The 17,353-nt window shown below is 38.6% G+C and overlaps 1 protein-coding gene across 12 annotated transcripts in view; it reads right to left on the bottom strand.

Moving 5' to 3' along the window:
* Nucleotides 1-17,353, bottom strand: part of RBMS3 (RNA binding motif single stranded interacting protein 3) — a 707,096-nt gene that overhangs the window by 49,265 nt on the left and 640,478 nt on the right. The window lies entirely within an intron of this gene.

The raw sequence follows: 17,353 nt of genomic DNA, 5'->3' as shown, positions 1-17,353 counted from the left end.
CTTGTTTTGTCTTTGACATCAAAAGATGCATCGTAACTAACAACAGATGTTCTGATAAACTCCAGTAGAAACCAACCTCTTGGCAGCCACATTTGTGCTCTGCAGTGACTTTTCCAGTCACACAGAAAATCCACCTGTGGGACTGAAAAATACATGAAATGGTTTTCTGGTAGTATTTCCTGTGGTATTTTCTGTTACTATCGAGGAACTGCAGCATCATGAAGGACCAGCTTCTGGTGTTTCAGTTCAGGGTCACTGCAGATGATTATGAATTCAGGGAAGAAATGCAGAAGTGCACAGCTTGAAGAGGGAACTAGATGAGGCAAAAATTTTAGCAGAAGGTGATTGCAATTTCTGTGGTTCAAACTTCTGTAATCCAACAATCATAGTAACATACAGATCTTAGTGAATTCAAAAAATTTGGCTTGAAATCCTGAACCTTCTGAAATTAATTCCAGTTTGTCATCAACTACCAGTATTTCACATTGTTTTAATCCTCTGAGACAGATGCCAAGCTGTACATCACTATGCAGGTATACAAAAGATTTTATAGCACAGACAGATTTTCATTAATTAGTTATGTCTAGCAGAGATGATTCTGCTCTTGTTTTCAGATTCAGATTGTAATTCAGTGATTTTTGGTTTTTTTTTCGGTAATCCAATTGTAAATTTTGTGACCCTATGCTGCCTGCAAACTTGTTTAACTAAGAAACAAAATTTTGTTTTCTGGCAAAACAGCCATCTTTTCAAGAAGCTGAAGTAATTAATAAAGATAAGGACAACCAGCCTTGGAACAGGAAAAAATCAAGTCTAATAAAAATTTCCAGTAAGAAACCATCTAATAAATACTTGTTATGCACACTGAGAAGGATCCTTAGGCTGAAATGTTGCCATAAATTATTCATATGGAAGTTTTGGACTGTAAACAAATGTATGAAGATAATGATCTCTTTGCAATTCATGAACAAAAGTGGAGGGAGGGGTCAATCCCAGAATAAACTGCAATGTATAAATCCACCAGCTGGAGGCATAAAGTACTGATGCAGAGATTCACTGCAGAAATTGTAAAATAATCCCTGTGTGTTTTCTCCTTCCAGAAAGACTGCTTTGAAGAGCAACTGCAGAGCCAAATAATTTAGTGTATCCTCATTTGCTGTTCTTGACCAGAGCCATAATCACAAGTTAGAAATCAAAGTCTTTGGACTATAATGGGTGAATCAAATGAGAACTGTGCACAGCATTAGCCTGTGCCTGCTTAAAACTAGCAGCAAGCAAGCGTGAAACCTTCGTCAATACAGACCGCAAGGGGTTGTTGCAACTTTGGGAAACACTGATGTTCATTTTTGTTTGATGTACCAAACTGCTTTTCCTCAATTGAGGATTCATACTGACTGACTAGGTGGTTTAATAAGCTGAATGAATTTCACAATGGCAAAGTTTACTTCCAGTACATTTATTTAATGGCTGAGGGAACTGATGAAAGGGAAATAAAAATCTGATGAGGAGAAAAAAAAACATTAGTCTAGAATCTAGACTCCCCCAGGACAATTTCTTGTGCTTTGTATCCTCTGTACTGACAGACAACATATTTGCTTTCTAGCTAATTATCAACAAGACTAAAATTTTACATCTTTGATGTGTATGAGATCAAAGAATATTAGGAAATAAAAGTAAGATTAACATAATTGTCTTGTACAGCTATAATAAATTATGACTACATATACAATCAGACACCCCGCTCATCAGGAAGGCATAAACTAGAATCAATTGAACTATACAAGAACCTTGTTTAATTTTGTTTCCTCTGCAGTTTCTCACCTCTTTTGACACCCACCACTGGATCCCAGATGGAAAGCCACAAAAGAGGCCCCCATCCCAGTGGCCTATCTGAAACTCATGAGATTCACAGAAGCTTCTGTTTCAGTTGTTGAGCCTTAAAAAAACAGCAGCCTTGTGCAGACATGGCAGGTCACCAGCAGGGGATGAACTAAAAGATTTCCAGGTCCAAAATCACATATCCCTACCACATGCTTGATCTAAAGGACTCATTTCTATTTAGGTTTTTTACTTTTTTACTAGCATTGTCTACCTAGTGTGCTTACACAGACTGGGCATCCAAACCTCTTTGGGAGCATTTTGTGGTAGTGCAAACTTTTTCTATTATGTATCTAGGACACGATTCTTATCCATCAAATCTGTGTGACAGCACACTCAATTTAGGAGAAAAGGAAAAAAAAAGAGGGGAACCAATGCTTTGATGTATACCTGCATCTAATTCATCATTACCATGGCTTAAATAATGAACACATTATTTTAGGAGTGTTACATTTTCTTTAAATTGTCCATGAGAACAATGCTGCCCTATAATAATTGATAAACACATAGCTTTGATTGATTTGTCTTCAGTCTTAATACACACAGCATGTTTGTTTACTCCATAAATATCTTAGTATTCCTACTTCCTCACCCACTCAACTATGAGAAAAAAAAAAATCAAAGGCAGCCAAAAGCAACTGCCTTGTACGAGTAAAATGGGGTGGGAATGTTTGGATCGCTCTGGCTCATTAAGGTGACGTGAAAGGTCTACTTCTGGCTAGGAGATGTGAGTTATTCCTTCAAGCAAAAGCATTTTGAAGGTTTTATTTGTCATCAGGTGGCAGTGACAATGAAAAACGTCTATTGCACTTCAAGACAGCTGGTAATAAAGCGGCACGGGGAACGACTGACAGAATAACTATACCACTGTAGCTTCTAAGTTTTTACAGCCACTCAGCTGGAGTTATACCATTGCATTAAAAGTGGTTTAGGGTATAAAAAACATTTGATACAGAGGGGTTCTCTCCCTCCCCATTGCTGTATGAGGAATCAGTGCAACAAAATTTGGGTAAAATGGTCTTTTGCTTAATTTAATTAATTATTTCTGCTATGTAGTTTTGGTTTAGTTCACACAAGGGCAAGCCTAAAAATGTTCCTGACTTTCTGACAACTGCCTCATTCAGCACCCTTGCAAGCAGCTCCCAACAAATCCCAGTCTTCAAAGGCACATTGTTTTTGTTTGTTCTCATTGTAACAGATGTTTTGTATCATGTACTTCAATGAACTAATTCATCTGCAGAGGACCGCCTACTCTGGCTGGTGTGCATCCAGCTGTGGAAATAGCTCAAGTGTCATCTGTGACCACTTTCATTCCATTCTTCTGACCTCACAGGATCTCAGTGACCGCATCCAAACCCATTAAAAATAAACAGACCTGAGAACATCCTTTAAAAAATTTTCCAGCGGAGGAGTAATGCTACTCTAGGCAGGAAGCCTTTCTGGAAAGAATGTAACTGAAGCTGAAGGAAGATTCACTCAGCTCTGGAAATCTCCTCCAAAACATGTTGCTATTATCATATGAACTAGCCAGTCAATATTAAGAGGCACAAGACCAATGTCAGGTGTGATTTTGATGGAGCTGAGAGCTTCTGACTAACTCAGTGCCATATCAATTAGCCTGAGCACCAGACAATCAATCACCACTTCTGCTCTAAATGTACTGAGCTCCCATTAGAAGCTGCAAATACCATGAGGCTACTTCATCTCAACACACTGAGCCCTTTTATATACTGTGGTTCTACTGTAATATATTTCTGAAGTAGAAACAAAATCAATCTGAATTGCTCTGGAGTGGAAGCATATCCCATTAACAGCTGTGCACCAAGATTAAAATGTATTAGTGGATAAAAAATAGTCTGCGTCTGTAAGAAGACAATTACTGCTTTCTTAAAAGTGACCAAATAAAACATCCAATAGCAATAAAGAACAGACTTTCTGAAAATGCTTTTAGAATTAGTTGGGATCACTTCATCACAAGTCAAAACATGCCTGGGATGGTGCAACCATTCCTTGATTAGCTTCCTTAGAAGCAGGGGCCACAAGTTGCTTTCTGAATTTCTTGAGAAGCTCACTGCAGTTTTCCACAGGAAATAAGTAGTTCCTGATAAGACGCTGATCATACACTTCAATACTGGGTCCACTGTATTTGCTAATTACTTTCAAACCACTTAGTCAAGTCACCCATTAAGAGGAAATGATTCAATTGCAGATCCACTGAACTGAGAAACTTGGTGACCAAAACTCCTTGTGGAGCTAGAATTATCCACCTGTGTAAGAGGGCTCGCAATACGTCAAACCAAGTAGTTAATTTTGGTTTTGAGAAGCAACTATGGCTGTAGTTAATGAGAGAGCTTGGAAGGATTTTTAATATTGTACAACACCAATTACTAGAATATTTCAGAAACATTTCAGAAGCCTTTGAAAACCTTCAGGAAAATTAGAGCGTTATATCAATCATCAGAACCGATTCATCACTTTCCAGAAGTTGCATTCCCAAGCCCTGTGTTCTGCAGAGAAAATTTTAAAACTTTCTGGCAACTGTCCTATATTTCAAAGATGGTAATTCATCTTCTCACTTCATCTCAGGTGTCTTAATTATAAACTTGCTATTTGGGTATATCTAGGGGTCAGCTGCTTTAAGGTCTAAGCAAATCATACAGAAGGCATGAAGAGCTGGCTGCAGCTCATGACATTTTCTGTAGTTCCTAATTCAGAGGTCAACAAAATGGGCTCACTCTCAGCGACACTAAAGAATTTCACAATAATTTTCACTCACTTCACAGTAACTCATTAAATGGAAACACCTAGAGTGCAAATGGGTGCCTGACAGAAGACTCTTTTGGGATTTTAGTCTTTGTCACATATTCTATCCTTCTGCTGATTTTGATGTTGCTTGGTTTGTTTGGCTTGGGCTTCCACTTTGGAGTATGTCAGAATGATAGATAGCATTCTTTGAAATAGAGAAAATACTTCTCAGAGGGAAACCACCACATTTGAGTAAAACTATTGTCCTTCAGCACATATAACATTCAAAAGTAGTGCCTGTGATGCTCTTATGACTTATACTGGATATTGGAATTGTTAGGGTCAAAGAGTTCTGTCCCTTGTGTTTATCCACAAGACTTTAACCAGCACAAAAGAGTTAACATAGCTTTTTATGCTGTGAGAAGCAGAACAAATATTGCATAATGCCTGGTTACATATTGTCCCAGCTTGGCCAAGCAGATGAAAGGAAACAGCAAAGCACAGTCTCATACTTCACTTGATACAACAGCACTCATGGCATGTTTCTACTTAGTCCTTCACTTGTCTGTCAAACAAAATAATGAAAAGAAGCTCACACAGGATTCAAATACACTGCATATTGTGGAAGCAGGCAAATATCACCACAAACAGTTCACTGCTAATCACCACAGCCCACACTCTCAGAGCCATGACCGGTATCACTGATTTTTATCTGGAAGACAGATTTGAATGGCATGTAAAACTCTAGGAAGAATAAAAAATGTACTCATTTTGAATATTGTGAGGAAGTTCTCTTCAATGGTGGTACTTGAAACTTCCCTAGTTTTATTACAAGATGTTTATAATGAGTTCACCTGGCTTACACACATGTCCAATTTTTTCTTTTTTCCAGAATGGATGCAGTTACACACATTGGTATATTTCTATTATCCCAGTGAAAACATCCATGGTTACTACCCACTGAAGTGTGAAGTCCAGAATCTCAAAGACATGCACATCATCTGTGTGGGCCAAGTGAAATGTTTCTCAGGGTTCTAGCCAAACCTGAATGTTGTCATCCAAGGATAAATTATCTTGCTTTTCTATCCTGGACAGTGGAGGCAAAGCAAAGGAAAGAGCCAAACTAGTATGGAGTTCCCAGGACCTACTCCAGGTCCATGCTTTTAACACTGGCATGGAAAGTATGTTTGCTGTGTGAGTCCAAATCTGAGCTCTGAGCCATAATACTGCAGCAGCAGTACCAGGACTCCCTTCCAAAGACCAGCTTCTCCCACCATTACCATGCTCTAACCAGCTGCCTAAAATTTGCTTTATAGTCATCTCCTGGTAGAACCAATAGCCCAAGGTGTTGAACGCCTGTGAAGACTTAGGTTGAAATGTTATAAAATTGGGTATCAAGCGAAAGCTGATGATGTGAATAGGGTGTTACTGTCTGCAGAAAGCAGCATGAAACCAGGGGAATTGCACAGGTCTTTCACTTCAAATTTTTCTTATTCCTGTGCTGTTCCTGAGGCAAGATGTGGCCTGTCACAGCTTTAGCTGTCATGATGAGTGTCTTTGCTTGCTGCACTTGGAGGGGAGTTAGCAAGGGAGCTAATACAGCTTAGCTACCTCCACAGACACAAATCAGTGAGATGGGGTTCTGCATCTGCTTGTCCATCAGAAACACTCAAACTGCTCCTGACAAATGTCCACCCCTTTCTCTCCCTAAAGAAAGAACTGTGGCAAGCACCAGGAAACAATCATTGCATCAAACACTTCATCCTCATTTAAAATAAGTACATCTAGAGCAATCCTCTCCTTTTCACAAAAATGACGTGGCCTGCCAGCAGGAAGAAATGTCAGTGGTGGAATGCATACAACCATGCTTTTCCTAGAACACTGCTTGTCCTCCTGGACCATTGAACTCTGGCTTAGCCAGAAGCAGCTGTGGTAGTGCAGATGAACCAGATTTACAGCGGTGGGGCTCTTCCCCTACCTGCCTACAGAAAATACACTTCTAGCCACAGCCCTGTCAGATGTGGGACATCTGTGAATGTGACACCCACCCCCACTTTCTTGGCTAGAGGCAGGCAGTAGACCAGTAATTTCCAAAGCTGCAAAAAGGAGGTTTTTATTGATAGTGCTAAAGAGGAAGGCTACCAAGCAGGGAGCTGACACAGACTCACATCCTGTGTGGATTGGGCAAAGAGGGGGTGCATAATGATTTGCAGATTGCCGTACTGTAAAAGTACAAAGGCTGTTTGAAAGCAGGCTCTGTGCTGTGTGAATCATATGCAGCCCTCTTGTCCCACCACAGGGATCAGTAGCAGGGTGTCAATCCTGTGATCCTAAGCTTGAAGTTGAAGTAATCATCCAAGTTATCCCAGACTGAACCCCCCATGAGGACTCCACATTCTGTGAGTTTACAGCATTTTAGGAGGCAGAAGCAGACAACTGATAATGAGGAATCCAGTTGTGTTCCTGCTTTGGGATGTGCATGTATGGTTTGCCATGCATAGAGAAAAGATAACTTCCACTCAATTGCTCACTCAGAAAAGCACAATGGTGAAAGGCTACACCTGGGCTTTGGGGGTGGATGTTACAGACAGGGTCCCTCCTCAGCAACAAGACTTGCAGTTACATAAAAAAACATCCCAGGTAGCTTATGTAAAAGGCACAGATTGGGAAAGGCTGTACAGCAGACATCCTTTAACAAGAGCCTATAGTCAGTAAAAAGAAATAAAAAATTGCATAAAACCATAATAAATGAGATTTCATCCCCTAATTTCCAATTTCTTGTTAATAATAGATCATTTGATAAGAGAACCTACTCTGCTGGAAGTGCATCTCTTTGACAGGTAGTCCAAAGGTAGTGATTTCACTGAACAACAACTTGGCACTCCTTCAAAATTCTTCAGATTCTGTTGATCACTGTGTTACACAACTCATTCTTCATCAATCCACTATGAAACAGCCAAAGAATGTTCAGTGTCTATGCTATTACATTTCACTATTTGTTTTCTCAATCATGTAAGAAGGAGGTTGAAACCATCCTCTCAACAGCACTGCAGATACCACTGACTCACAAGAGGCTTTGTGGCAAACACTGCTGCGTGCATGGACTTAATCCTAATGCACACCACCTTGAGAGGAAAACAAGGCCACAAGGTTACAACCTGAAAACTGTAATTAAGCAATTACTCCACTTCAATGGGACTAAAATCAGTTTAGGAAAGATACACATGATTTGCCTCTGTACTGCAAAGTTTAGGTCAATATTATGTTCTTTCTAAGGACATTGGAAATTAAAAGAAAGCATTTTACCAGTTAGAAATGAATATAAAATACTGTTAGACTTGACTACATTCAATACTTTCAGTAATAAGCTACTACTTATGGTATCTTGGATGTTTCTAACTTCCAGGGTGTCAGACCACAGCCTACATTCATACACTGAGATAAAAAAATAAATTGTTAGCACTGCCTCTGCAAAAATAATTTAAAAATAATTATGTTATTAAGATGCTTTAGCAGTTACAGTTGAGAAGGTGCTAATTAATCAGCCACTTACTCAGACCCTTCAACAAGTATATTAGAAATGAACACAGAAGGGAGGAAAAAAAGGGCAAGAAAATGCTACATTTGGAGGGCAGAAATAAAATTCACTAAAAGTCTACCTGAGACTTTGCAAATGATATTCAAACACATAACAAAACGCTTCTTACATAGATAAGTGAAAACCAAGGAGAGAACCCAGAGGTCGGCTCCCCATGCAGGGCAGATGGGGGACACACTTCAGAAGGAGCCCCAGCTGAATAAGGACACTCTCTCAATTTCCTACATGAACCAGCAGACAGCAGAGGCAGCACTCAGAGAATGAGTGTTTGGGCAGAAAAATGAATACAGACAAAGGAGATGAAAAACCCAGAGAAGTCACTGAACTCAAGGTGAATTGAGGAAGCAGGACTGGATATCTCTATTGCAGAGCTGGAACATATGAGCACAAGTCCAGTGGCCAGGACTAAAGGATATTAATGAAGATAGAACATAGATAAATCAAAGATAGATCTAGCTAACCTAATTTTTTAAAATAAAATAACCTATTTTCTCAACAAAGGACATGCAGCAGATCTAAACTCTCTGAAGGTCAATAAAGTATTTCAGGCAGTGCAACAGCCAGAAATTACTAAACTTTGGGGATGATAAAGGATTAACTAAAGCAGAAATGATAACAGGTTGTGCTAAAAGACAAGCTATATTACTTCAGTGGGAGGGTCACTAACATCTCCCTCAGGATTGCTCTCATCCAATGCTTTTAATAATTCCCTTGAATAATATTTGGGGAAATTGCAAAGTTGTAAGGCACATTAAGTAAAGTGGCAAATTAGAATACCATACAGGAAGGGCTGGACTAAACAGAGCAAGGCACAAATTCATCAAGTCAATCAGGCTAACATGTGGTTTCCTTTATCATGTAGTAGCATCTGCTGGAAACGTGGAAGAAGGAGAAAACCTGGGTATATCAGTGAATTTAGGATGACAGCATTACCAGTCATGAGCACAAGGGAAGAAAGGTATTTTACAATGCAGCAAAGTCGTCCCAGAGAAGAGAAGGAAGTATTAAAGCTATTTGAACAAAAGGCTTGAATCCTGTGAGCATTGGCTGCCCCAGAAAAATGAATTCAAAGTGGAATAGATCCAAAGAAGGGTCATTGTTGCAGACAGAGGTGTAAAATCCTTAGATTACTGCAAATGAAGTGATGTTAACATAGTTAACCTAAAATGAAAACGCAGGTAACATTTTTGTCTATAAATTATTGTGGTGAACATTGAGAAAGGACAACAGTTACTGAATGCAGGAAGAATGTTTGACCAAGAACAGATGGAGGCAAAATGAATTGGAGCACCTTTGAGTTGGAAATTAAGAACTGAATGCTAAGCCTCAGAGCAAAGGTGTTTTGAAACAAACCTCCTGATAGGATTACCAAGAGGCATAAAATCAAAGTATTTAATCAGGTTTTGCAAGGGATTATGTAACATGCCACTGAGATTAGCTCAGTTGGTTAGAGCATGGTGTTAATAATGCCAAGGTTTTGGTTTCAATCCCTGTTTGGGCCATTCACTGAAGAGTTGGACTTGATGATCCTTGTGGGTCTCTTCCAACTCAGAATATTCTGTGACTCTATGGTTCCTGGATACAGGAATTTTGAATCTTATAAACTGGTCACTAAGTCCTTAGAGTACATTATTATAATTTTTTTACACAAGTCCTGCACTAGAAAAAATCATGATGCAGTTGTAAGTAATACATAGATTAGCTAGTTTTCCCTACTTATGTAAATTGTTCCTTGAATACACTTGGCTGTAACATAATGGTAATTTATGGAAGTGCTGCTGTTCCAAGGATTAAGAAGGTGCCAGAGTCTCTTTCATCAGCTTATTGCTGCAGGCATGATTCTCTTCTAATTCTTGCTGTTTCACACCTATGCAATTCAATTTTCTTAAGTGAAGTTAAGTCTTGATTTATACTGGTAAAAATCAGATCCAATGTTTCTTTTTGTAGCTGGGACAGGTTTATTTTAATAATTAACATGAAAACCCTGAACTTTAATAGTATTTCTGTGAGAATGTGTTTAGAGGTATCAGTCAATATAGGCCATTGTTCCACCAGACTTTTCACAAACTTCTACTAAAACCTATTTAGCACTATGACAGTTTTATAATTCAAATAGATTGGGATTTGAAAAAAAAAAATCTGAAACTGAGCCTAAGAGAAGGATGTTTTCTCCAAGGTCAAAAAGCTGATCAGTGGCAGATGAAAAAGTATCTGTCACTAAGTGCTCTAAGCCTACATGTATTCTTTGAAGCCAGTGTGAGGAAAGGCAGGTTAAGGTAAAAAAGGTACTACAGCAAGGAAAAATACAGCTATAAAATATATCTGTAGCTAAACAAGTATGCATTATTTCCATTTGGAATTTTCTTTCAAAACCAGTTGAAGCCTCTGGGACAAAACCTCAAATGAATACCATATTTAAAAAAAAATAGTAAATTATTTAACCTTGAAGATTACACCTTGATTCATACATAATTTTCTTCCTATTGAAGTATTTATAAAAGGACATCTTGTCAACAGCCTAAAACTTGACTTGATCCTTCACTAACAAGAATTCACCTTTACAGCTTTTACAGGTTGTGCCAGTCTTTATAAATCCTATTTTGGAGTTATCACAGTTAAGGTGCTGCCCTGGCATTACTCTACTTGTAAATCACAGGCTTTCCTCAAAAATCCTCTTCTGATTTTGCAGAAGCCCAGAACCTGTTTCCTTTTCCAAAGCTGCCCAATGCTTCTTCTGTAAATGGAAATGCAGATTTCCTGCAGTTGTAGGGATGGAGTTTGGGAGGCAGAAAGGAGATCCAGGCCCTCTTCTACTGGTGAACAGTCCTCTGGTAACATCTTGTATTCTTAACTGCACTATGGAAATGAGAACCATATCTCCATCATGGGAAAGGCACCCAGAGATTATTCCCAGCCTTGCCACCAACTAGTGTGAAACCTCTGTGCTCTCAGACCACAGAGCACATTCAAAGCCCTTTGCTGTCTGTGGCAGATGAAAACTGTTGCCTTTCCTTTCCACCATCACAGAACTTGCATGTTTGGCAATTGCACCACATGACCACCTTTGCTAAAAGCAGGCTGGGGTCTGGCTTACGATGTGCACGTCATCTGATTTGCTGTAAGCCAGCAGAGCAGAGCGCTCTCTGTGGAAGGTGGGTAACATCAGCACCAACTGCAAGACAGCAGACAATGCTAGGCACAAAATAAGAGAAAGGCTCATGATGGAGGGTAAATTTGAGAGGACTGTAACTCACACATGTCACATGCCTCAGCCTGTTCACTGCGCACATAACCAGAATACATCACATAGGACAAAATACCCGATGGTGAGCTAAATTCACCACTCTGCTGAGCCTGTTACTCTCTGCAAACTGATTAATCTAATTCTTGGCCTGTCATTAATGGCATACATTTACACAGTCCACCACTCTCTCCTGATCCTATCACAATCTGCCTACTTACTAATCCACCACCTGGTAAATAAGTAACTTGACCAGTGCTCACCAAATTAGGAATTTTTGCTCAAAACGGCAAACAAAACATATGAATCTTACAGATTTGTGTTCAGGATTTTCACATTGTGTAAATCTAAAACTTGGTGAAAATGCAAATCTCCATGAAAACAGAGTTGTTACATATATTAATAGGAGATAAATTAAGTATTGCTGATATTCTTAGATGATGTACACAGACTGGGAAAAGTGAAAGCAGAATGCAGGCTTTGTACAAAATTAGGCATTGATTTTTTAAAAAATGCACTACATTCTTCCACAGAAGGTACTCTAATGTCTATTGATTAATAACTATCTTTTTAAAAAATAGTCCCCTTTGATAAAACTGCTTTTAAACAGCTGTTGTATTAAGGTTTTTCTTGACAATGAAGGTTGACGGGTAAGGTTGCATCTTTTCTGTTAAAAAGAAATCAATATTCCATAACCTCAACCAGAATTTCCTGGCTTCAAGAAACTCTGGGGAACCTTTCAAATTTAGTGTCAGCTGCCTTCTTTTCCAAATATCTTTTTCACTTATGTTTATAGATTTATATGAACATAGACATTATGTTTTTTTCCACTAATGTAAATGTCTTTAAACAAACTGATGGTTTATACATTTAGTGTTCATGTTATCTGTAGAATATTTGAAAGAAAAGAAAATTTTACTAGAGCTCTGAAGTCTTTTTAGGATAAAACAGCACACCACAAGTTCCTCAAATGCAAGGGCTTGTCTACTGGAAACATTTGTGGTTCTCCTGTCCATGTTTTCTAAGTGAATCCATATGTGGTGTGTCTTGCTGCCATCACAAAAAAATGCTCCATTTCACTAGGGGGCTCTAACAGAGTGTCAAAAAATGTTGGCAATCAAACTTAAATGTATCTTTTTCTGGCATTCATATTAATTTCTACAACAGCAGAACAAAGGACTGGAGCAATACTTTGATATGATTCCAGAAGCATTGTATAATCGGACTTAAAAACTGCTACACTTGAGTAGGAGATGTAACTTGGCTGAATCTCTTACACCTGTTTTCTTTTAGAGGTCTAAGTTAGTTGAACTCAGACTCTGCTTTTCTGTCCTGGGTACTCTCCCCAGAACAACAACACCTGGCACTAAAGGAGGTCAGCAAGCACATGCTCACCAGCCTCTGAAAAACCTGTTTAGGTAGCACTGAGGCAACATCTGTGTACAGTGGGTGCTGGGTGAGGGGGAGGCAGAACTGACCTCCCGTGAGCCTGCCTGCCCCAAAGGAACATTGCCAATTACTGCCTTGATTATCAGAGTTATAGAATTTGCAGTCCTCTGCAGTCCTCAAATAGAATTTGCAGATTTTCTGCCTCGGGAAACACTGGAATTAAAATTGCTCAGCAGAACTTTGTCATTGGTATTTGGTTAGTTATTTCAACCTCTAAACACTTTAGCCTTAAGAGTTCAAGTAAGTTCATGTTCAAAGGATCTCTTAAAAACACACAGCTTAAAGTTGAAAGACTTGCTAAAGATTCCAATTTCTAAGGATTATTTCCTGTTTACTTTTCATACCAGCTAGCTGAATTCTCACATTTCATCTTGGAGGCAGGACTCAACTGTCTGCAGAGGATATATTTTGTTTTCTTACACTCAACCAGGCAAACTCAAGATAGATTCCTGGCTCTGTTTACTAAAAAGGTAGAGCAATAAACGTGAGGTAGAGAAAGCTGTCTTGGGAGAGGGATGTGGATTGGAGCACAAGGAACTTCTTTGTTCCAGAGTGTAGGAATCAAAACACTGAAACTGCTGTGGTATTTTGGGTATTATCCAAAGCAGCAGAGTCACTAGTGAGAAAATGAAAACTGATCCATTCCAGTTGAACAATTTGTACCTTTTATGCTACTACACTCATGCACAACAATCAAGAGGCAAGAATCTGGAGCCCTTATTTAGCCTCACCTCTCACCAAGCTGGGGTTTTACACTGCTTATGAAAAAAGACATGTTTTTGTTGGTGCTTTTAAAGACAGACAGATTCCATTCAGCCATGGGCCACAGGAAGGATGACAGAAAAAAATAATAAGGGTGATTGTTAAGACACTGACCTCTCTAGAAGGACTGTAAGGGCTTGAGAAACTTCCAGAACAGAAGTTCTCCCCAACATACTTTATCATTATAATTTATCTATATCTTTATAGTGGTACATTTTTCCATATGCTGCTCTGCTTACAGCCTTCCTGCTGGCACTGGCATACTCCTTCTCCAGCTATTATGTAGAAACTATTCCAGACTGACAAGAACATCTTATCTGCGCATACCCAGTGATTGCACACACAGTTTTACTTGGAAATAAAAGAGGGTAAGTGTAAAACCAGTCTGTACATTGAGCATTAACGTAGCACATTTCTGTTGGTTCACTAAAAAAAATTGCCTTTAAAGAAGAAGAATACATGTATTTTTTGTAATAAAGATTTGAATCAAAATGTTTTTTAAAAATGCCCCATCAGTAAAAAATGAGACATGTGAATTGACATGTAAACATGTTTTTCAAAATATCCCCATAACTTTCAAACAGCCTTCAGGGACTACAGGAAAAACACAGTAATATGGCAAATATTATAAGCCTCAGAATAACTCTTATCCCATTTATGTTTTCATTCTGTCATCACTATCTGTCTATCCTTATCCTGAGGCAGTAATGAAAAATATGACTTTTGTTTCAAACACAGAAGAGTAAGCACTGGACTTTGAAAGATATAGTTAACTAAACTGAGCCTGGACTATCATCAGTGCATTAAATGTTTTGCCAATTTTAATCCAAACTCACACTGCTGTAACTCTTTTGGAGCTTGTCTTCCATTAAAACTGTGGACACCAACCAGGGCACGAGGCAAAGCAATGAAACTGCCAAATTTTAGGTATTCTTACTTTGACACAGTGAAAGCAATATGGGAAAAAGTGGTGAAGGTTCAATTCACAAAAGATGCATATTTCAAAAGTGTCTGAATCACACATGAACCTCCAGGTAGATTTTCATCATGTCTACATGATTCAGGAATACTGCTTTCCAAAAACCCTGAAGGTTGTGTAAGCATTAAGATGTGAGAAATTTTCATGCACAACCCTACTATGCCAGCAGAAGTTTATTTTCAATAATACTTATTGAGAAATAGCAATGCTACCTCAATCTATTTGATACTATTTTTCCATGGCTCTTGGAATAAGACCAGCAAAAAATCACTGATAAGCAAAAATAAAACCCCTCTAAAAATTGTATCTGCAGTTGTTTATTAGCAACATTCTACAATATCAGTTCTATACCTGCAGTGTCCTTGACTGTTCATCTGTCTTTCTCCTTTTAGGACAAAAATGTTCTGACTATTGTTTTCTTACAAAATGTAACTTTGGTGGTTTTCTATTTTTAAGGGTATCACAGAAGTAAGAAGACAAATAAGGCTAAGAAGGGAGACCAGTATACTCAAACATTTTGAGTTAATATATATGTCATTTTTGTTTGTTAGGGTCAGAGGTTTATCTGGTTGTAGTTTAAAAGCTATAGAGGAAGTGGAGATACAATCTTTTACTCTAGTGGGCTTTTTAATCCACCAAGTAAATGGTTACAGAATGCACACATGCATGTATCAGGAAAATGTGGCAGAAATTTATATACAAAGAGAAATAAAGGACAAAAATGTCTGACAGGCCAAGCTACTGCAGGGGATATCTCTGAAGAAAGAGCTTTGTATTTGCTGCACAGGGAGGCAGGTGGGAAGGGAGATGAGATGGGCAGGCAGAGGAGGGACAGACAGACAGACACAGGATGGTAGTGCTGTGCAGCACAGCTCTTCCCTCCTGTCTGCAAGGCTGCCAGTCTGGGAGAACACTGCCCTGTCTATGCACAGCACGCTGAGTGAAAAACCCCCTTTGTCTCCTCCACAGCATGGCTCTGCCCGTCTGTTTGTCAGGAGGGACACTACGTGCTGTTAAATTATACATAAATATCAAGTAGGACTTTCTGTTGGAAATGAAAAGCTAATCATCCAGTAACATGATTTAGTGGATACTTATAATCAAAACAAAGAATTAACCACCACTGTTTGAGCAATTCAAACTGTGCTTTCTGTATGAGTTCATCTCTACTGACAAAGAATAATAGAGGCTTAACAAAATGTTCTCCTTCCTGGGGCAAGGGGAATGTAACATTTTTCTGCAGTGCTGTCCATTGGGACATCACGTGCCACAATCAATCACCTCATAAAATATTATGAAGTAAAGTGGTGGCAATTTAGATAATAGCATGGAAAACTAGCTTAGAAGAAGAAACAGAAAGCTAACCAAATTGGAAAGTTCCCAGTTTCATCAGCTCACAGGATTACCAAAACTCATACCCTTAATTCTGCCAACTTCATTGTAATCTTTTCTTTTTTTTTTTTTTTTTTTTTTTTTTTAGCTATGGAGGTGCCTAGAATAGAGTCTATATATAGTTAGGCATGGAACTACAGAAACTTAAAATGAACACAGATTCTTTATTTTCTTTCAAAACAGACCATTAATTCTGAAGTCTCCTGAATTCTCTGTGCGGCAATACTCTGACAAGTTTTCAGACATTTCTAATAAAGAATTCATCTCTGAATGAAACCTGGGGAATGGTAGTTCTGCCTTTTTGGGTTTTATGCTTCCTTGGTTCTAAATGCCTCATGTCCTCTTAAGAACATAATCTTCGGAAACATATGGGAAAAACCTGTCAGTGAAGGGTCTAGGATTGCTACAGAAAACACATGGAAGTAACCCACAACAGCAATGAGACTGGAACAGAAATGGTACACCACTTATCCACAGTCCCTCTGCTTTTCCATCTAGAATCAGACTTCCCTTTTTTGACATGACTCTCTGGTTCCCAGCTAACACCAATTTAACTCAGCATTTTGAGGGTGCTACTCACTATAAAAGACAACTTTTTTCTTCATGTCCTTACTAAGGGGTAAATACATTTAATTACTTCATAACAATACCTCTACTAGCACTGCAAAAAAATACTTTAGTCAATATTGTCAAATAAAACTCAAACACACAAATCACGAAATCTGGATCGGTAGAGTGCTTAGGTTTTTCTTTTAGAAAGGGAGTCTTTCTGCAAGGATTGGAACTTCTTTGGCTTCCACAAGTCTCATGACTCATCAAATACACATATCTAAGACTTCTTGTGGTATGCTATTAAATCCAAATATTTGAATACAGGACTGATGTTAACTGTGAATTTCAACACATTTCATCTCCCTACAAGGAGTACAGCAACAGCTTTACTCCACTGAGATGGAAAGTTCTCCCAGAGTCTGCAGAGAGGGGCAGCAGTAGGAATTGGGTCCCCAATCAGTCCCACACTATGCTCCCTGCCTTGTGAGAGAACTGAAGAACTTGCCTCCAAAAAACTGAGGGGTGTGGAAAGGAGGCTGCAAATTATATATATCTATATATATTATTTATATTTTATATATAATATATATAGATATATATAATCTTTTTGCAACTAAAAAGATATGTAGATATATCCATGTTGCTGTACAGCTAACTCACCAGAAGTTACACCACTGTGACATCAAAATATTTGAACAAAAATATAAATAACAAACAATCCTAAGCTACAGACCTTCATTTTAATATTACTCCTCTTCTA

This window comes from Zonotrichia albicollis, chromosome 1 (genome assembly GCF_047830755.1).
Source record: "Zonotrichia albicollis isolate bZonAlb1 chromosome 1, bZonAlb1.hap1, whole genome shotgun sequence".
Classification (NCBI taxonomy): Eukaryota; Metazoa; Chordata; class Aves; order Passeriformes; family Passerellidae; genus Zonotrichia; species Zonotrichia albicollis.
The sequence above is the reverse complement of the archived record's forward strand: the minus strand, read 5'-3'. Positions and strand labels throughout refer to the sequence as shown.